The sequence below is a fragment of the Lepisma saccharinum genome, chromosome 29, assembly GCF_977018435.1.
Source record: "Lepisma saccharinum chromosome 29, izLepSacc3.1, whole genome shotgun sequence".
In the NCBI taxonomy this organism is placed as follows: domain Eukaryota; kingdom Metazoa; phylum Arthropoda; class Insecta; order Zygentoma; family Lepismatidae; genus Lepisma; species Lepisma saccharinum.
This window is the reverse complement of record NC_139257.1, coordinates 5,423,078-5,446,208: the sequence shown is the minus strand read 5'-3', so window position 1 is coordinate 5,446,208 and position 23,131 is coordinate 5,423,078. Positions and strand designations below refer to the sequence as shown.

The 23,131-nt window shown below is 36.9% G+C and overlaps 1 protein-coding gene across 1 annotated transcript in view; it reads left to right on the top strand.

The window, feature by feature from the left end:
* Positions 1–23,131, top strand: part of LOC145981182 (uncharacterized) — a 110,888-nt gene that overhangs the window by 17,692 nt on the left and 70,065 nt on the right. The gene's annotated exons all lie outside the window — the stretch shown is intronic.

The following is a 23,131-nucleotide window of genomic DNA, read 5'->3' as shown; positions in this document are numbered from 1 at the left end:
GCCTTACGAGAGAAATCTATTAAGGCGAGCCTCACCGAGCCTCATTTTCGGGCGCAGAACCGGCTTTACTACTCTACTAATCTAGCACCCAAAACGACATTCTACAACAGCAAGTATAATTTTACATAGTTAGGTTTGGTACCAATAGTTATTATCGACTTGTTCTTTTGCTATTTGAGTTGGCATACAAAGGGTTTCAATAATAAAAAATTGTCGGAAGCACTCCAAAATGGCAGGTTTTTGCTTTTGCTAGTCATACTTTATGATCGAATATCTCAGTTATTTGTGTTTTCCACACGCTGCAACTAATATTATATTACGCAAAACATCAAAAACTGTTGATTAATATAAATTTCAATGTAATTCTGGAGGGGTATGGTGGGTAAACGGCCCCATGTGCTTGACACCAGTCATTCGTGTATCAAAATGTTTGAAGATTTTGTTCAATACCCTTCTACAGGTGCCATGATTGCCAAAATACTGCAATTTAAAGGTGTTGAAAAAATTGCACATTTTGCACTCATACTTTCGTAGTTAGGTGGGTCAGGTTTAGTTCTTTTACCATTTTCCCATGGAATGACCCTGTTTAGAATTTGATGATAAATTACAGAACACAAAGTTAATATGCCATTATGTCCATGATGAAAAGGACCAAAATATATACTTTAGGAAATGAGTTCATGTTAATGCTAGTATAAATTCTGCGTTTGGTAACAGTTATATATAGTGAAAACAGAATTCTTCAAATTTACAGGAGAAATGATGGGAAAGTACTTGTGGAATTGAGTTCCTGTGGACTTTTGGAAGCTGCGAATAGTGTTCTTTCGATTCGTGCAACTTATTCGGCCGGTAAATAATGTCATTTTCGACATTAATGTATCTCTGTTGCACGATAGCTCGTGCCACCATTACCGTCGACTACGTGAATCAAATGTTCCGTGCATTCGAATATGTAACCCCCTGTCAGTGTAGCAACCACACAGTCGTTTTACAAGATGACATATGAGCGAGTTTTTTTTTTTACCAATTTTCTATTTTTGCCTAACCTAACCTTCTGTGAATGGTTTGTGGATCAATGTTAGCCTAAAAACCATCATTTTTCGGTTAATAAGTGTTAGTGTAGCAACCACACGGTAGTTTTACAAGATGATGTGTGAGCGGTTTTTTCCCCCAATTTAATTTTCTATGTTTGCCTAACCTAACTGAACCTAACCTAACCTTCCTTGAATGGTTTGTGGATCAATTTTCGCTTAAAAACCTTTTGTGAATAGTTTTTGCAGCATTTTTCGGTTCATAAGTTTGGAAACACTGCATATCAGCTGACGATAGACAACGTGAGTCAAGATTTGCCCGCCATATTGTGTGTCACGAAAGCGAATTAGCAACGACCAATAAATACTTGTAATGTGAAAAATTACTCTTTTTTCAGTGAAAAAAACATAATCCCAAGTTGAAAAATGTTCAGCTATGCATATAAGGTAAGTACAAATGTAAATAATTCGGAAATAAACGAGTTAAATGTGTTTTCACTATATCTAACTGGTACCCTGCTTTTTATACAGTAACGCACAGGTTTCTGAAAATTTGATCTGGTGTACCAGATATAGGCCTATGTAATAGATGTAATATATGTAATAGAAGAAAACACTAATGAAGGCATGCTAGTAAATAAAAGAAAATGGAAATCCAACAACTTCAAATTTTCTGCTTTTTTTTATTTTTTCATAAAATTACCTCTTTACCTACAATTGGACATAGGTTTCCCTGTACCAAGATAAATTTCCCTTCACATAACAACACTGCCTCTGCCAAGCACCCTGAAGCCTCATGTTTTTAAATAACCACTCGTCCTACTTTCTTTTCGTCTCCCGTACCTACAATCTGGGAGGAAACCTGGTCATCAGAAGGGTGTGATGGAGACCAGTTTTCAAGTTTTTTAAATAATTTACTTAAATTCTGGTTTAGAAGCTTGTTTTCGTAGCTTGCAGAATATATAATGAGCAATAAACCATACTTTAAATGAAATACAATATGAAAAAAGTTGTAATGTATGTAAACGTGGTAATTGGAGAATGTGCCACTGTAATTTACATACACAGATATGGACATCCGAAAGGAGCCAAGGAAAATGACTGTCCACCTAAAAACTACATATTTCACACATAATTTCATTTCAGTCACCGTAATTCATGTTATTTATTATAAATTCATTGAAGAAACATGATAATTTCAGACTGAAATAGTGTTTTTTGAGGGGTAAAAATATTCCTGCCCACCCCCCTCGAAAAGATCCTGGAGATGTCCATGTACACAGAAGTAAGACAACTTATAGTAAACTTTATTTATATAAAAAGGCTAGGCAATACCAAATTCAAAAAGTTACATATATTTTCAACCAGATATGATGCATCATATACATAGCTTAAACAGTTTTTAAATATCAGTAAAGTAAAGTGCTCCCCTGTGTTATGCACCAAGCCATGATGGCGTATAGGGGGTGTGAGGTTAGGTCCCCACAATATCTTGATCACAGCCGAAGGTGGGGGTGATGTGATCAGCACCATGCCCCTGGCTGCCTTTACCCCCCCCCGAGTTTTCTCTAGGTACCCACTTTATACGATGCTGGGTGGGCATCGGAGCTGCTTGAACAGGTGGAAAAATTCCTGGTTCTCCCCCGCCGGTGATCGAACCCGGGTCTCTCACATGGTAGTCAGACGCCTTAATGACTGAGCTACCACAACTACTTTTAAATATCAGTAAAGAAATTATATGGGTCATTCCTTGTCAGACCAATTTCAGAAAGTCTTGGATTTGGATGATGGTCCAGTTATGTATGGAAAGGTTCTATACAAATATTAGGTTTCTCTGAGAAATAGTTCTAAAGCTATAGCCTGTGGAAGAAGGTGGTGCACAACAAAAATTGTGACCCATATTTGACCAATAAGTATTGTAGCTAACTGCAAGGTTCAATAACTTTGGAACTATTGATCAATCACAGCTTGTTTAGCAAATACAAAATCAAAATATGTGTTAAAAGGTCTTGCATGCCATAACAGGCATATTTTGTGTGCATAAAGTTACAACTGTAATCCACCCAGGATTATGGTATTAATAGTAACACTGATGTCGGCTGAATAGACACACATCAAATTATTTCAATATCTATCACATGTGGCTGAATCTACTAGAAATGGAAGAATCACTGGAAAATGTAGCACAAAAAGGGTAATATCCAAGCCAAGTTAGACACACTATCTAATCAGACTTCTCCTTAATGAGTGACATAATACTAACTTGTTATTGCAAGGCATTAGTGTACAGTAAAGGTTTATAAACATGTATTGGGATAGGTGATGTAAACAAAGTTTTAAAAATGTTGATTCGAAATCTCCTTCATTGCCATGTGCCATGATCTCATAGGAAAATCATTTGTAAATGATGAAGCGTCGAAGGTGAACAAGAAAATGGATGCTCTGAACAACAGTGGTTCTCTACATTTGTAAGCCCACAGCCCAGTAAATTCGTATTTTCAAAGTTGATGCTCCGATCCCAACAATTTTTCTCGCAAATATCATCCTATTTTTTTTCAACTTTATACATTAATTAATATGTACCCTTGAAATTTAACATTAATACATGAATTATGGAATATTCAAAGAGAGTATCAGGCCGTGTCCAAAAGATGCAAGACCGTACTTGAAGCGAGTATACTTCGAGAATGATCTTGCAGTGTGGTCTTGAAGGCGTTGACTGGAAGTGTAAATCTTTCAAACTGCACTTCGACTTCAGTGCCAAATACGATCAGTAGATATAACCGAGAACACGTTGCTTTTCCACATTTTAAACACTTGTGTTTCACCACAGAAATCACATAGCAAATGTTCTTATACATACATTTCCACACATTTGAAGAACTGCAACAAACAACTTGCTGGCTTTCTACCTCTGCAATTTCAAACAAATGAACAACAACTCCACTTGTCATGTGACCAAGCATGTAACTTGGCGTGCTCTTTAAAATCTCTGTGTACGCCACTTGCAGCTCCACCTTGAATAACACACAATAGGTTATAAATTATGGTATTTTCCCTCAGGTTTTTTTATCACCCTGTCTCTGAACCGCCCATCCCAATTCTTCCATCAGGCATTAGCACACATTCCGAGCTACCCACATATAAAATTGGTGGGAAATTGAAAGGGGGGGGGGTTATTGCACGAAATTTGCTATTGAAGTAAGTAATTTATTCTTCTAAAAATTACATGGAACTATACATAAAAATACATGGTTATTAATACATTCATCTGAAACCTTATTTGAATGAAAGCTTACACCATTTTTAACAAAAGAAAAGAAACTTGAAGTTTCTACGGCAAACCTGAGGAAAGATACTATCATTTACAACCTAATGCGTGTCATTCAAAGTGGATCTGCAAGTGGTGTACACGGAGATTTTAGAAAGTGCGTTAACTTCTGAACCCCTAGGCCAATCTAAAAAAAATTGTCGTTTTTGTAATCAGCATTAAAAATTGTATAAGTATACTGAATTTAATCAAAATCGGGGACGGTGGGTGACATGACCTGGATGAATTGACATCCAATGACCCCGAAGCAAGTGTCGCTTGTTACTTGGCCTGTACTAATTTCTCAGGGAACTTTCAGACCGAAGCAACAAGTGACATGTGTCAGTCACTTGGAAGCAGACTCTCAGTAAACCATTCAACCTTTTAAAACAAAGTGTGACAACGACCTAAACATGTTGCTCGGACTGCACTGTTTTCTCAATGGTATGCACGGTGAATGTTTTGCTTTATACTGAAGGAGATTGTGTCGCTCGTCATTTGTGACTTCAGTCTGAAAGCTCCTTCAATGGCGCACATCATTTCACCTCGGTCTTGCTTGTGCATGCATGGTGGATGCTTGCTTACAGACTGAAGGGGCCCATGTCAGTTGTCATGGCCCCCCATGTGTTGCTTTGGTCTGAATATTCTCTAAACTTAACAAGATTGTTAGCTACTTCATCAGACATTAAGATTTAATTTAGCCTATAAATCACAGAGAACAAATTGCTAGTACTATTGTTGTAAAAAGGCCGGCTTTTTGATAGAAGTTTCCTTTTATAATCACAAATGGGCCTCTGGAGTGGAATAAATTATTAATGTTGCCTTGTAACAAGAAGATTGAACCTCAGTGGTCAGAGTGCTTCGGATCTCATTTCAATCTGTAGGTCCAGTCCAGAGTTCTAAAATAGGATTTTTTTGCTTGACATTTGCGACCAGTCTTATTTGCTTCTGCTTCAGTTTTAGTGCCAGTGTTTTTCAACCTCTAGGCTGCAAAAGGTCCGTCGTCAAGGGGTTGACGACTAATTTTTTAAATCTAATTTTATATTTGACAGCAAGTCTATACACAATTGAACCATGATTATGCCAGAGTTGATATATAAATATTAATTAAGGGTGCATATTAATTTCCATATAAACTTTAAAGATCAGAAATGTATTTATCAGTGAAATTGTTGGCATCAGGGCATCGACTTGTAAGAAATAAATTTACTGGGCTGAGGTCTCACAAATGTTGAGAATTTTGCAACAAGCAGCGAAAATACACCACTAGTTTCTCTGTGACCAGGGTTAGCAGCCATTTATCCAAATTATGCATGATGTACTGGAAAGCCAGAATACAAATATACATATTTTACTGAACACAAAATTTAATATAAAGAGATTTGATACTAGACTTTCTAAAGGTAGAGCAGTATTTTCTTTTTTCAAATTCAAACATCGTAAATAGTATCTTACTGATCATAAATTTAAAAAAAAAACATACAAAACTACTCTAATTACATGAATATGTTTATACTACATAGATTTATTTAATAAGCCAACCAAAATATGAAGATAACACTCGGTAGGAACCGTTTCAACAATGTTTATGTCTAGCTACGAATTTCATATTGTAAATTGCATTTTATATTATGAAATGAGTGTCCGCTTTACAGTAGGGAGCTAAACGAAAACAATGAAACAGGAAAAATACTGCCAACTCCTGTATTTTCATTGATTTGACACACTTTTGTGAAAAAATCCGCAGAAAGCCATTTTTTCCCGACCATTTCCAATTCTAATTCTGCATGGATTTTTCTCTGTGCACGTGAAAATAGCAACTTTTGTGAATCAAAATTCCACTGAATTTATACAGGTCTATAAATTCACTGAGGCACGTTTTTCACAGTTCAGCTTCATTTTATCAAAGAAGGAAAAGAAAGCTGCGTGGAAAATAGAACAGAATTCTCTCAATCCGTTTACTTTGTTAGTATCCTTTGCAGAACAATCTATCTGACAGATGGAAGATTATTTCAAGCTAAAATATCTTGAAGTTGATGTTAAATTGAGTTTGAAATTTTTATGCAATTAACAATCTTTCATAGATTAGTATATGCCGTAACATTTGTGATTTATGTTTGTAGATGCATTTCGAGTCTTAGTATGTTAAATGGCAAATGTAAACTCTGCACCATAAATTAAATATTTTTTGAAGTATGTACACCATTTAATTGAATTAGAATTTTTGGATCCATTGGAATGACTCAGACCCTTTATATTGTTACTATATCTGTGTGTGGGTGGTGAGAGACGGTACTAATATGTAGGATTGAAATAGAGAGAACATCTATCTGCATGTACCCTTGAATTTTTGGAAAATTCGCCTTTAAAAGTGGGAATTATACTTGAATATTACCATGGTCCTAAAGTTGCCATCCTGCAAGATCACTTAAACAAAAAAATAAATGTTTAAACAAAAAAAACAAATGTATTTTTGTTTAGTATCACTTTTCTGTCACTTTCGTCTATTCATGATGATGAGAATGAGTGATGATATGGTGAAGATACAGTCATAAAGAACACCCATGTCCAGACTGGGATTCGAAACCTGGGACACCCGCCATCTTAGCACACTGTGGTCACCCGCTACCACAGAGTCAACTAAACAAATAATGAATACTGTTTAGGAACAACACAGCAATTGAATTATCCAAAGGCACCCAGAAAATTCAATAGTGGTTCTTTGCAAACAATTTTTGTCAGACAACAAAGAACAAGGAAAAACATGTTATGGTGAATGATGCAATGGCTAAATGTAATGAAGACAACAGTATTGAGCCATGGGAGATAACACAGGTCAATACAAAAGAAGTAAAATAGAGGTTTGTGATAAGGGATGGAGTTCAATCCAAACTTAACAATTGTAATGTGGTACAAAGGTGCCCGCAGGATTTTTTCTCAGGGAGACTCAAAGTAAGATTTCATATCTTGACCCTCAGTTACAGAAGTTGTTACCTTTTCTTGTTATTAATTTTTTACAAATTATAAAATTGAAATTGAGTGAAAATACCTTGGCGCTGTTGACAAATTCTGACTTGAGTCCACTATTTAAATAGAATTCGGATTCGCCTTGTTTCCTTTACATAAATATCTATCACTTTGATGATGAACAATTCTTTATCATTTTGAAATTTTTCATGATGCATTGATATCAAGCAGAGTGCACTTAATCTGCTCTCCATCGTGGCACCAATGATCAATGTTTTTATGCATCAAAGGTTACTGTATAAAAGAAAAGTAATTCAAAATGACAGCATGAGAATTGCCAACTTGGGGAAATGATTTTCGACTTTTCGAGATCCCGAGAAATCAAGAAATTCCAAAGGATTGTGTTGGGAAATGGTTATTTCTTGGTATTTTTTCTGCTAAAAGTGTCTAATTTTTTTGAAATTAATGGCTTTTTATTTCAGAAGTGCAACAATCACTTAAGAGGGAGGGGGATAGTGTGTAGAATTCAAGATTTTCACGGTGAGATCTCTTCGTCAAGATGGGGGAGGATTTTCTCTTTATCGTTAATCAAATAGACATGTGTGCCAATTGTTGCGAAAATAGTCGCATACTCACAGCCAATGACTCCAGCTCCTACAGTTCACAAATATTGTAAGTTTCCCAAAACATGATTGGGGAGGGAAATCCTATCATACGGAACTGATAAAATTTGCCATTTCTGGACCAGTTTCGGGAAGGGTAAACTTGCAAAATTTGTGAACATGGTGAAAATCTTGAATTTTACACATGTTCTTATCACAAATTTTTATCTTTGGACACCCCTAGTTATGGCAGTCAAATGTTCTTTCCTTACTTTGTTCGACATGGCAGTAATTGCTATAACTTACAGTTTGCAAGTCACAAAAAAATATTACTCCCTCTGTCCCATAATTATTGTCCAGTACAACTTTGTTTGTTGTCTCATAATAATTGCCCGATATTCAAACTGCGACATTGATGTAGGCAGAAGAACATGAAACAAGGGAATGAGTCATACAACTTTACTACTCAAGGATCAGTACAAATTGTGCTTTCCATCTGCCTCTTCGGCTGTCATTCCTGTACTACCATTTTGGCATACCGGACTGGGACAGAGGAAGTAGTATTTATCATAAAATGTCACCACTTGAATTACATGGTATTTTCTCATATCTTAGCTTTTAACAAGTCAGAATATTTTAATAGTTTAGTAAAATAACATTGCAATTATGCTATTTTAGTTATGGTAAGGGCTGGACCCCATATAACGTGACAGGTGCAAAATAGCCTAGGTGCTGACGCACCCAAAATTTTAAGTTCAAATTCAAATAAATGTATCTCCAGAGTTTTTTACTCCTTAAACCACTCTATTCTTGTGAAAACATTGTTGCGATTGCTGTACAGAAATCTGAACAATTTTGATTGAGTTGGTGTTTGAAGTCCACTTTATGCATATTAAGGCTAATTGGGACTGGACCTGCAGTTTAAAGTGGGATCCGAACCACTATGTGCCTCCACCGGGTATCGAACCTGGGACCCCTTGATTACAAGGTGACAATGCCATCGGGGAGGTCAGAAATCTGAACAAGAATTCATAAAAACAGTAGGACGGAGCCATGTTAGTATCGATAAGTATCTTTTAAATTTTCTCCACTGTTGCCAATGATCTTGAGTGACTAGACGAGCAGCCAAGAGAAACAACTCTTTAGTCAAGATATGTCATTTTCAAAGGTTCATTCACCTTTGTGACTTGGGGGTCCAACACAGGAAGTTCCACATAGATTTTCGAGAAATGCTGTACCCTTCTGGAAAGCAGATGACAAGTACCAAGGCAGAACTGATGTGCTGCACCCAAATGTGACATCGAAGGCATGTAACTGCCTAGTGGTCAATGCTATGTGGAAAAATGAAACAAATCATCCTTTGCCAATTCTTGCTTGCAAACTCTTGGGTAAGAACGTGGACATTTTCAAAACCACCATTATCATCATGTGGGCCGATTCCAGAGTTCTTGATAAAGGAATGAATGTCACTGTGTGGAGGGAGGGTTGTGGATTCCTACCCTTCTGTGTAAGTCTTTTGTGGGACTGCTGACTGATACCTACACTGCAGCGGCTTGTTCTTGTTGCACATGACAGAAAAGAATGATGACAGAGCTTGTCAAATTAGCATTATTTTTTTTTCCGTATTTGTATATATTTCTATGCCATTTTCCTCTCTCTCCAGGTTAACCCAAACAACAAGAATCTTGATTACATCAAATTGAAGTAGGGACGCTCATAAAAATCCACCAATTTTTCGGTGTAACTGCAACACTTTAAAAAGGCTTGCAAACTTTCAAAAACGTCTTCTTCTTTTGCATCCTGTGGGTCTAGAAAGAAGTTCACATAAAATGTCACAAGACATTTTAAAGTGCTATAATGCTACATGAGAACAATTTAGGAGTTATTTAATGTGATGTGATGAGTTGTCATAACTCAGTAACTAGACTTTCTTATTTTAAACTGCTGAAATTATATAATCACACAGCCCTCCATTTTGGGGGAAAAATTTGGATGATTTCAAATCAGTATGCGATTCTGAAAGTATAATAGTATTTTGAGTGCAGATCACAGAAATGGCATCCATTTTTTCCACATCATGACAGGATTTTTCAAAATTTCACAATTAAAATTCTCACATTCACCATTCCATTACACTTATTACAGAATGCAATAAACTAAATTTAAACATGGGAAATTTCGGTTGTTTACAAACCAAAAGGAGATTCTGGAAGTATTTTGAATGCTGATGGAGGATATGACAAATTTCTTCCCATCATGTCGGATTTTTCTCCATGTCATTAGGTTCAATTAAGCGCCACCGTATTATAACATTCTGTTTTCAACACCTTCCCAAACACTCAATGTGTAATGAGAAGAAAGTAAAACATGCCAATAATGTTTTCTCTTTGGAACAGTTCTTCATGTTATGAATTTGGTATAATATCACATCTTTTTTATTTGGAGTTCTTCATCTTGTTTCATTTATACATACGTGTATACATATCTCTCTCTCTCTCTCTTGCACACACACACACACAGAGAGAGAGAGAGAGAGAGAGAGATATGAAGGAATTGGGAGCATAAAAATTGAAATCTCCATTTGTTAAAGCATAGCTCTGAAGCTCATTGGTTGAATGCTCATTCACCCCAATTTCTACCGGATGCAGAGCCTAGTAATAAGAAATTTCCACTCGGCTCTGCACAGTCAGCAAGGCAACGACCCTTACCAGCAGTGATTGCACCTCCACTATAACTTTCCACCAGCATCAAGGGATACCCCTGGTGAATATCTTGAGGTGCAAAGTCCACCACATCTCAAAGGAATTCTGAAGTATAAAAATAAACCTGGAGATGGTAAATAGACACCATCGATGCTGATTGACAAGATCACATCATCACGAGGTCGCAACAAGCGTGCGGTACGATTGCAGCAGTCTGGACTACAGAGAGCCAGAAGCCAAGAAGCCAGCCCAAGTCCGGAGAAGTAGTAGCGGTCCAGCGATAAGTCACCAAAACTCCTGCCGCCTCCTATCGTTGTCAACATCTAGGCCAGCAGTCTCCAGCGCACCCATCTCTGCCCAACTGTCGCCGATGCCAATAGCCGAGGGCCAAATCATCACGCAAGTGGTGAGTATCATTAAACCGACTAAGGCTCCCAACGTCCTTAGTCCACACCATTCAGGGTAGAGGTGGTGAAGCGTGACCCAAATTGAAATCTTATGTTTATTTAATTGAGCTACGTCCCGGCGTGACTCGATCCCATAATTAATCAGATGCCACACTACAATATACATACATATGTGTGTGTGTGTGTGACACACTCACACTCTTCAGATTGACCCTGCAAAAAATAGTCCAATCTCATTAAAGAACATTACAGGAGGCAAAATATTTGTTGCTATTTTAATGTTTCAAAGGCATTATACTAAAATTCTGTGCAAAGAAGCTGTTTAACAACACCTGGTACGAGTATTTTTTTGGTATACTCAATCTAAAATTTTGTGTCAAGACATTCTTCTGAGGACGACAACTACCATCTTTCTTTAGATGACTCATGCACTGTAAGTAGACTTCTGTCACAATATCTTCTCAACTTTCTAAACCCAATCCTTAGACTTATTTATGCACAACCATAATTCCTATTTTCCATATAAGGAAGGGGGAACACTAAAATTTTGTTGAAATTCAGTTGAAATAGCCATGCTTACGAAGGGTTTGTGGTTGCTGTGCATGAACAACATGAGTATGATGATAAAATACAGTTATGTGCCCAGTTTCTTCATTTACTGTGGCTTCAATTCTTGCTGGACAGTTTACACGTTCGATTGCTAGTTGACGAACATACCACTGTTTTATGCATCCATCCTGAAATGTTTTTTGTCCTGATCTGTTGAAATAGTTGGTTCTATTCAGTTCCTGTTTCCACTTCAAAAATTCTACAAGAATTGTACATGCTTGCAGTTGTAAGAAATGTAATCAGTGCATTAAAATCTCATGGTAATAGAAGAACCATCACATCAGATAATAAATACTTGCAGTAGTGGAGTGTCAATAGAGATGGTAGACAGTGTCTATCTCAAACTTTTCATTAGTAAAAGCAAATAAAATATATATACTGATTTCTTTAAATGCTGTATCTGGCAAAAGGATGAGTGTAGTGCAGTTCATAATCTGACAGTAAAAACAGAACACTAATCCAAAACAAACTGAACCATATCTCGCCGGAGGCTGCAGCAGGAATGGGATGAGTACTGATGGATGATGTGTGGTTTCTATTTAGACAGGTTTCTATTTGCTATGCAGAAGTAAACTAGCTGATTGGAAGAATTTATTTAATTACTAGTATCGACACCATCATTCTTGACCGATCCTCTATTGTTTGACCAGAAGTTTTGTGGAATGAACAAATGATGTGATTGATTATTCAGTTTGTGTCCTTGATTTCTTTGTTTTGAGCTTCCTCCATTGTTTGTGAATCCACTAGGTTTGGAAAACAATGTGTATCTTTTCTTGTTAGGCACAGTGCCAATCATTATTAACTTCAGTAGTAAACATGGTATCCCCCAGCTAGCAAAATTTTCCCAAAGCATCCTTCAACAGTCCCATTGTCACCATGTCAAACCATAAGAGCATCTCCCACAGGGTGTTTACCACAATAACATCCAAAATTCTTGACTTTTTCATGACTTTACATTTTCTTGACCCCCCTTTTTTTCTTAACATTTATTTCATTGTCCTCTAATTAGGTGTAGTAAAGAAAATATATATTTTTATTCCAATGAAAAACCCCTACCGCAAGGCCAGTTAAGATGAAAATTGAAGCTCTACTTTAAAAAGAGATTTAGACTTGCTTTAATTATTAATACATGTAAAACTTAATGCTTCAGACTTCATCCTGGATGGGGAATGGCCACATTACTTTAATAGTTTTACAAAACTTCACGCATACAAGAATGTAATTCTTGAGAAACAGAGTAAACAAATCTTTACCACAACTCAATACAATTTATCAAATCTCAGTACAATGTACATTCACTATACTGTAAAAAAAAATAGCAACAATTCTTGACCACAAGCATAATTTTGTGACTTTTTCTTGGCCTACCTGTTAATTGCTTGACTTCCTTGACATTCCTAACTGATAGACACCCTGCCCCAGATAAAATTTTCAACTTCAGGTGCTAGTTTAATGCAAATATTACATCAAACTGCAAGTTACGCCTGCAGGCTTCGTTGCCAACAATTTTTTCTGGCCTTCACTACATGCATATTTATCATATTGGAAGGGCCTCCCTGATGGTGTAGTGGTAACCATCTTGTAATCAAGGTGTCCCACGTTTGAAACCCAGTGGAGGTACATACTGGTTCAAATTTCAAATTAAACAGTAGATTCAGTCGTGATTATCCTTACTGTGAATAAAGTGGGCTTATACTCAAACTCTTAGTGGGTATTGTCGATGTTAGATACAAGCCTTTTGATCATATAAGCAAATATCAGGAAGTAGTTTGGCCCCAAGCAATATCATTAGCTCAGGAGCTTGACAGTCAACATGTTAAAGGATCCCACATTCAATTTGCAATGGAGATACATTACCCAGTGGTTCAGATCCAAGGAGGCCTGAAAACAAAAATTTGGAGACCTTGTATTATTCTGTAATACTGTTTACCATCAAATCGAACATGGCTTCATCACGAATATTTGTTTTAATTGTTTTTACTAATATGCATTTTAACTTAGTGGATCCATACACATGGTTTAAATTCATGTAGCAATAAAACTAATACATTGTGTGAGAGATTTGCATCCTTCAAGACTCTTATTCATTTCTCAGACAGTGTATCCACATAAAGTTATTGTGTTAAAATAATAACATAGGTTCCCTTGAGTTTGTTCTGAAGAATAATCCACATTTTTGAGAGATCTTAGGGAGAATTCACACCATTTCGTCATTTCGAAGTGACACCAAACTGACAAGTGATGGGAGACACTTGTAACTTGATGATTTCACCAATCAAATGTGGCCTCCAATGGTGCTATGGCTTGGAAATCTCCCTCAGTCTCATCTTAATGGACTTAATCACAGTCAGTGGTCAGAAGTAGCGAGCTACTTGTAGCGTCGCTACTGTAGCTAGCTACAAAATTTGTAGCGGTAGCTGTAGCGACGCTACATTTTGAAAGTTGTAGTTGTAGCGGTAGCGAAGCTACAAAATTCCTTTAGTTGTAGCGAAAATTTCGCTACAGCTACATTTTTTCTCAGCATTTTGATATGAATTTTGAATGTGGCAACAGCGTCAGAAAAGATCGACAGTAACCCTTAATTTTGCAGGAGGTTCATAAAGACAGTCTATTACATGGAGATACAGATTATCTAGATTGTAGATTATAGATATCTGCGTAATTTATTTAATTAATATCTGAATAATTCAGATATTCAGATAACTAACTGGCATATATGAATATATTCCTAATAAGAGCTACGTTTTTTTTAGCTGCATCGTTATTTTGGGGAGAAACATGCCTCGTTTGCTGCACCACTGGAAAAAAAGTGCCTCGTTTGCGTCACCCCCGGAACAAGGCCTGTGGATATTCATGGTGTAAGAGACACCAAAATGTCATTAATTGCTGTGTAAGACACAACTTGCAGTGCAAAAACGAGCGATGGATTTTCCACTGCACTGACAAGGGAATAGTGCCAGCAATAAATGGCTAAGTACGTTAACAGCATTGATCGTCAATATATAGGATCTCACCAGCAAGAAATTATTGTTACATGAATGATAGAGTTTCTGGAATTACAATTATTTTCGCGATAGTATTTGTTCACAAATTTTAAAATTACAATACGTTTAGACACTAAGGTTTACACGACAGTTTCCTCAATAATTTTATCATATTGCAAAAGGTATGTACGAGTTATTGACTTTCCTGCAGAAACGACAATTTTCTTTAGTTAATATACATAGTTTTCAAATTTATGTATTTCTCCTACTTTTGCGTCACTTTTCTGTAACATTTGCTAATCATAACATCATCATCATTTTTTGCCGTTTCCTGTCTCTGGCTGGGTCGGCATAGAAGTCAAACCTCTCCATTTTTTCCTGGTCTTTCACCACTGCTCTCTTTCCAAGGTGTTCCAATCTTGTCCTCTTCTCCTAACACTCTCCACTATGTGCTCTTTCCACCGACATCTTGGTCTCCCCCTTGGCCTTATTCCCACTCCTTGTGCATTGTAAGCTCTTACTGGTAGTTTTTCTGCATCCATCCTCTTCATGTGTCTGAACCATCTCATATGTGTCTGATCTATTCTGTCCTGAAGCTTCACTACACCCACTGTCTGTCGGATCTCCTCATTTCTTATTCTATCCCTTCTAGTCTTCCTCAAAAGACTCCTTAAAAATTTAATCTCCACTGAATGCATCTTTTCTTTGTCTCTCTATGTCATCGTCCAAGTCTCTGATCCATACGTAATTATTGGCACATAGTATGTGTTATATATTGCCTTCTTGAATTTCATAGGTACATCCCTGTTCCATATTAATCTTCGAATGCTATGATATAGTCCACCACCCATTTGTCTTCTTCTGTTTACCTCCTCATCTATTCTTCAATTTTTCTCAATCATGCCAATGAAGATGAATGGTTTATTTAATTATTCTCTTATCTATAGTCGCTTTCTGCCACTTTCGGCTAATTGTGAGAACGAGGAAGAATGATGAGTGATGAATGATGAGCAGTGTGGGGAATGGAGGAGCAGGAGGATCCCATCCTCCCAAATTGGCGTCTTTCCTAGTTTTTGTTTTGAGTCCATTTTATGCATAGATAAGCTGATCGAGACTGGATCCTAACCACTATGTGCCTCCGCTGGGTATCGAACCTAGGGCCCTTTTGTAGTCAAAGGGCTCCAGGTACTTTTCATTCAAAATGCTGACTTCATATCAGTCTATAAAAAATGAAATATTTATTCTGAAGAAAAATATGTTGATGTGAACATAAATACATAATCCTACCAAATTTTATTTGTGTATAGTGGTAATAATTAATTTGGGTAACACCCTAATTGCAATATTCATATATCAAATTTGAATTGATATGCCACTTGCATAGGTATGGTATTCTAAAAAAAACTATAGTAAAAATAAGTAACTGAAGTAACACCGCTATCAAAATTATCGAAAGACTGGAATCATGATAATAAATAACAGAATCTATTTACCAGTAGTAGGGGATTTTTTTAATACCCATATGGTTGTTTTCATTTTTTTTATGCAGAAGTAGCGCAAAAAGTAGCGAAGTAGCGAGTAGCGAACAGGAGTAGCGTAGCGAGCTACTTTTTGGTAAATGTAGCTGTAGCTGTAGCGAAGCTACATTTTGGAAGAGTAGCTGTAGCTGTAGCGAAGCTACTTTTAAAATGTAGCGTTCTGATCACTGATCACAGTACACCCAATCTGATTCATTTATCCTTGAACTACTATTCCCCACAGTACCAGACAGTGTTTGCTTCATCTCTACTTGTGGATATTTGCCTTCTGTTATTGAAGGCTTTGTAATTTTTCAAGTATACGCGAATGTCTATAATCATATACAGGGGCATATCCAGAAATAGAATCTTAGGGGGGGGGGGGTCCAGCCAGGGGTGCCCATTTCCAATGGCATGCCCCCCCACATCAAGTATTTAATGACGACAGCGTATCTATTATTAATAATAATAAAATTTACTACATACGAAGTGAATCATGTTTTGTTTAAAATCATGTTTCACACACTAACAAATAGTGTTTAATAGAACGAAGAAGAAAAAACAGTTTTGCGGATAAAGTGAGTATTAGTTTCTCTGTATTTAAATAGTGTTTCATACTGCCTGGTAGTAATGCAATATATTGTTTTTAGGAATTCACCACTGCATGTATTATTCTGATGGAAAAAAACAACTTTACTTACTGTACCAAAACAGTTTCTCACGGTGGAGTTCGACATGGCTGAAGATAGGGCTACATTTACAGTATGACTGGCACAGTGTGCACACATTCCTTTTGGGTATTGTTGATTTATTCATGATTGAACACATCTGCCACTCACATCATAACCTTGACCTGTGATTTTTTTCATGTCAAGACCAAGTTTGTGACATTGTTCAAAAAGAACTGATGTCAGATTTTCAGCTGACATATCACCACCCAGTGTGTAACTTGTAAACTTTTAGTGGATATTATTCTCAGAATCCACAAACCATGCACACAGAAAGAATTCTTCTATACCTGCTACATTGTGTCTCATCGGGAAGTATTATGAATCAACCATAGTATTTTCCAAATTTGGGGGGGGATGGAGTTCCAGACCCCCTGGATATGCCCCTGATCACATACACACATGTATGCATGAAACAATATTAACTAATAATAAGCATGGTCATTTGATATGTTGTGTGTTCATTTATAAGAAAGTGATTAGGGTGGAGGCACCGGGGCATGAGTTTACAATACCGGACCACTCTCCAATTTCTATAAAATTTCGCCTACTTACTAATTTCGGTGTCCTGATGACGTAACTGTAGTTCATATTTGGCAGTCACTTGTCAATATTGTACATTTACGTCTAGAAATTGTAAAATAACCTTGCAATTTACCACGGTGATTGTCCCTACACAGCAATTCGGAACTATCTTTCTTTCGCATTTCATTAATGGTGTTCCTTTATGCACAACAATCTTGCTGACGTAAGACGAGGAATACCTAAGAGGTTAGGTTAGGCCTGTTGAGTTAGGTTCCATTAGCATAAATACAAAGAAAAATTATTTTAACTACGAGAACTATACCTTGTCTTGCCTGTTGATTTCTTCATGTTGGGAAAATGGCATCTTCCGTGGAGCTATTGTTCTTATGGTAGGGTTACGTTACGTTAGGAAAACATAGTTTATTTAGTTTTTTCCTCGATTTCCATACTTGACCGCCAATTATTACATGCAGATTCGTGTTTAGGAGTTCACAATTAGTGAGTAGGCGACATTTCATAGAAATTGGAGAGTGGTCCGGTATTGTAAACTCGTTGCGGCAACGATTATGGTCACCTTAAGACATTTTTGTACTATGTAATTTTGTATCATAAAAAAATAGATATTGATTTTGGAAGATTTGAAATGTATAGTTTGAAGTTTTGTGAATCTTGTTATATGGTCAAATTTATTCTATACATAATTCCCAAAAGATGAAAACATTTTAAATTTTTGATGACATGTTTTCCCACTTTTGGCCACTCTGTATCTAGTTATGGGCATCACTTTCTCCATCTCTAGATTCTCTAGATTTTAGAAATTTCTTTCATAGGGGAGCTACTTTATCTGTGCCTTCACTGCCCCTGTTGCAGCCTCCCGTTTAGACAGAAATCTGTGAATTTGACCTTGATGTCATAATTCACATTCCTTCCACATCTGCGTCAAAGATCAACAGCTCACAGGTTTTGGGAAGGAACGGCTGGAATACATGGTAGGCACTATGATTGAATATTGTGCATTCATTTTGTATGATGTATATATCTGTATCATCAAAATTATTTTAGTAGTCAAGTGTGTAGTAGAGGATGATGTCAGTAGCAGTCAATTAACACCTCAAGAAATGTTTTAGAAGATACATAGAAAAACTAGTTTTACAACACACACATTTAATACTGTTAAATTTTGTTAATTTTAAATACATTTAAATTTTGACTGATTTTCATCTTTTTTATACATTTTTTCCTTGCTGTAGAGGATATTGTAACGATGAGATGAAATAGAACTGTCTCACTGCAGTACATGGGCTGCTTCTTTCCTCTAAATAGACCAACAAAATTTATATCCCCTGAAAGTACGTACCTTCTACATCCATTTTCCGGTGGTACTTTTCCGATTACTATTATATTATTGCGCATAAAAAAAGTTTTTCCTGCTACTAAAAGCAATGCATTTCTCCATTTGTTCGCGTCCATATTGTTTACACACAGTTGCTGTCATTTGTTTCGGGGTCTTCCTCTCCGCACAAGAGTTTTGCTACCTAGTGTTCCAATGTCAGATGAGCAATGCCTGCAAGGTTAGGTGAGGCCTGTTAGGTTAGGTTCCATTAGCATAAATACAATGAAAAATTATTCTTTGGGCTAAAAGAACTAACCCTAACTACCTAACAACGTAGGCACTTTTTGCTTTCACTAGATTTGTGCAGAAATGTGTGCCACTTTTTCCTTCCAAGAGCGCCCAACCTGGATACGAATTTCTAGTTTCTTTCAAAGAAAATTTTTAATCCGCACCTTCAAACTTACTTTTCCCGATTACTAACTACAAAACATTACCAAAAAATTATGAACTACGTTCCTCCTAAGCAGCCCATATTCTGCAGTCTTACCGATCTTCCACTCGTTTCTCATATCCTGTGATATTTTCAGTTTTGGAACGGTCTCACTGCAGAACATGGGCTGCTTTTTTCATCTAAATAGACAAACAAAATTTATATCCCCTGAAACATCCATTTCCCGGTGGTACTTTTCCGATTACTATTATATTATTACGCATAAAAAAAGTTTTTCCTGCTACTAAAAGCAATGCATTTCTCCATTTGTTCGCGTCCATATTGTTTACACACAGTTGCTGTCATTTGTTTCGGGGTCTTCCTCTCCGCACAAGAGTTTTGCTACCTTGTGTTCCAACGTCAGACGAGGAATGCCTGCAAGGTTAGGTTAGGTTCCATTAGCATAAATACAATGAAAAATTATTCTTTGGGCTAAGAGAACTAATCCTACCTAACAACGTAGGCACTTTTTGCTTTCCCTAGATTTGTGTAGAAATGTGTGCCACCATGTCACTTTTTCCTTCCAAGAACACCCAACTTGGATACGAATTTCTCATTTCTTTCATAGAAAATTTGGTAAATGTCTGTTATATCGGAGACACATTTCTTCATTTTTACGGAAGAAACTACTTACGGAAATGAGTTTCTGTACCATTTGGAAAGTTCGTGGAGGTATTTTCTCACCGTAGAATGCTGCACAACAAGAAACAAGCACGTTTGATATAATAAACTTATGTGCAAAGCAACAACATTATGCTGTTGTTTGCATTATGTACCTGCAATGGCACGAGCGTCGAAAGTCACGCAGTCTCGCCAGTGTTTCCAAAGGTGCCTTTTTTTATGAGATTTTTTTAAACTATGCTTACCTAACCTAACCTTGCCAGAAATGGTCTGTGGGGCTATCGTGAATGGTATTTGGGGCTATCCGTCAATGGTTCGTGGGGCTATCCGCCAATGGTTTGTGGGGCTATCCGTCAATGGTTTGGATGACATAATGAACACGAAAGTAGGCATTTGTCGGTTAAGAAGGTTGAAACACTGCATACCCACTCCAAATCGACAAAACACAAGCACGACGCGCGATGATCCACAGCTGTGCGTGGCATATTGTATGTTCCGCAACGGAAGAAAGGAACCAAAAGATTTACGTAATCTGAAAAATCGATGTTATTTTTGTGTAAAAAGCATAATGGCACCTTCAACTATGTTCCGCAATACATAGTTGGTACGTATGAACCATCCGAAACACAAAATATCCGATTTTAATGTGTGTCCGATATAACACACACTTACCGAAAATTTTTATTCCGCACCTTCAAACTTACTTTACCCGATTACTAACTACAAAACATTACCAAAAAATTATGAACCGCGTTCCTCCTAAGCAGCCCATATTCTGCAGTCTTACCCTAACAACACACACATTTAATACTGTCAAATTTTGGAAAAAATGAACTTTGAGATCAATTCTAGCTACAGGCTTGGTATAGACTTTGAGATTTTGGTACTATTATAGTATAATGGAAACACCTAGAAATCATATATTTCGCACTTTTTTACATTGCTAAAGTACTATTCTGCATTGCGGAACATTTCCTAAGGTGAAATAATGAATTTCTAACGAAAATAATGTCTATTTCTTACATTAACGAGTACTTACTGTTGTTCCTTATTTCCCACAAACCATCGACGGGTAGGCCCCAAAACCATTGATGTTAGCCCAAAAATTCACGATAGCCTCACGAATCATCACGGGGACGAGGTATGCCTACTAGGTTAGGTAAGGCCGGTAACAGTTTCATACATCGGAGACACATTTCTTAATTTTTACAGAAGAAACTACTTACGGAAATGAGTTTCTCTAAGCATAGAACGGTAAAACTCCCCTTGCCTTGGCTAGGGTTCGAAGCCCAGACTTTCGGCAACAAGATTGTGAGTTTCATGAAATAACTTCCCTTCCAAAGAATCGAATTCACCAAATCTTTCTTACGTGAATAACTTCCTCCAAATTTCCAAGCACTTTATACTGGTGTCATTTCAAGCTGCAGCAATCCACTGATATGTAATATTACCTTAATTTGTTGTACATTTATGAGCTCATTTAACATGTGCATTCAATGGCCCTTTATATTTATTTGTAGGTTTTTGCACAAATGTCGCAGAGAAAAATTTCCAGAAGCAAATGCGACATTTTTGCCACGAAGTTTGTATTTACGCTTGCTTGTGTCCCTAATCCGTCCTAATCTGTGCTGGTGCCTTTCAGTCGCAATGTTGCTAACTAACAACTCTCATTTTTGTTTAAAGAAAACGGCATATTCGCATACGTTCGTAGCTTCTTTCTAAAGATATTTATTTTTCTGGGTTGGCTACTCTGATTTTGTGAGGCCCCGGAATCTGGATTTCATTATCACTTCCGGTGCGGGTCCTGGGATATGTGGAAAAAGAAATTTCGCCATCGGGACACCGAAATTAGTAAGTAGGCGAAATTTTATAGAAATTGGAGAGTTATCCGGCATTGTAAAATCATGCCAACCTAAAAAAAAAAAAAAATGTCTCATGAAAGGAGTGTGTGTTATTCAGAAACATAACAGCAAAATTGTGTTTATGTGCTTCTAAAAACAGCAAACAGCAAGAGGAATAATTCCACAATGCCAGCAGTACGTACAGACAAGAAAAACTATACACAAGTAAGACCACTTCATTCTCACCATTCAAATGATCGTTACTCTATTCTGGAACACATGCTAACATTACTTACAATTGCTTAGCTGGCAGTCGAGTATTTTTCTTTGAATGTCTTTTTGTATTTCTATCTCTTCATATGCCTCAATTTCCAGATTTCACTTCTTTAGCGTGTACATGTTTGGTAAATGTTGGGGCTATCTTGTTAACATTTGAGTTTTCTTTCATGCATAGATTAAGCTGCGTGTACATTTGAAAATCGTTCTTAGAATAAAACTGACAAAACAAAGATTTTTCCCTCATTTTGAAGATAAGGACTGTGATTTGATTTTGTTTACGTTTGTTCACGGTACAGGAAACTATGGCGACAGCGCCGGAAGTGACGTTACATGTAGAATTCATCATTAATGACATTGCAGGTGTTGGAATTAATTCAGTTCCATTAAGGAGTTATATGTTAAGGTAGTGTCTGCTGCAACGTTCTTTTCTGCTGGAACCTCAAAAAAAGATGCGCGTGGCAGCAAACTCGGTCTTTGTTTTATCGTGATTTCATCATATATGCAATTACCTCTGTGGTAAATATGCGGTAAAATTTTGGTATCCGCAAAACATATTTCGTCAATTTTACAGTAGAAAGTACTTACCGAACTGACTTTCCGTACACTTTTGAAAGGCCGTAGAAGTGTTTTTCCCATCGCTTAATTTATTTCGCCTGTAAATCATGTATTTTTTTAAGATTAATATATCTCCAATGCACGAAAGCTGTTGCCTCTATGCCCTTCCACTACGTGAACCAAATGTTGCATGAGTTCAATGATGTAACCCCGGTCAGTGTTTCCAACCACGCCGTTGTTTTGCAAGAACATGACAATTTTAACTATGTTTGTCTAACTGAACCGAACCTAACCTAACCTTGCCGTGCATGGTTCGTGGGGCTATTTATGAATGGTTCATGGGGCTATCCATGTATGGTTTGTGGGTCTATTTATGAATGTTTCGTGGGACTATCCGTGCATTGTTCATGGGGTTTTCGAAACCGGAAAAAAAATACAAAATCAGTAACACGAAAGTATGTATTTTTTCGGTGAGGAAGGTTGGAAACACTGCATACCCACTGTTCATAGACAATGCTAGTCAAGATTTGCCCGCCATATTGTGTGTAACGCAACCCAAAAACCAACGAATAATAATTACTCGATATGAGGAAAATTGAAATTATTGTCGTGAAAAATACGAAATCCCAC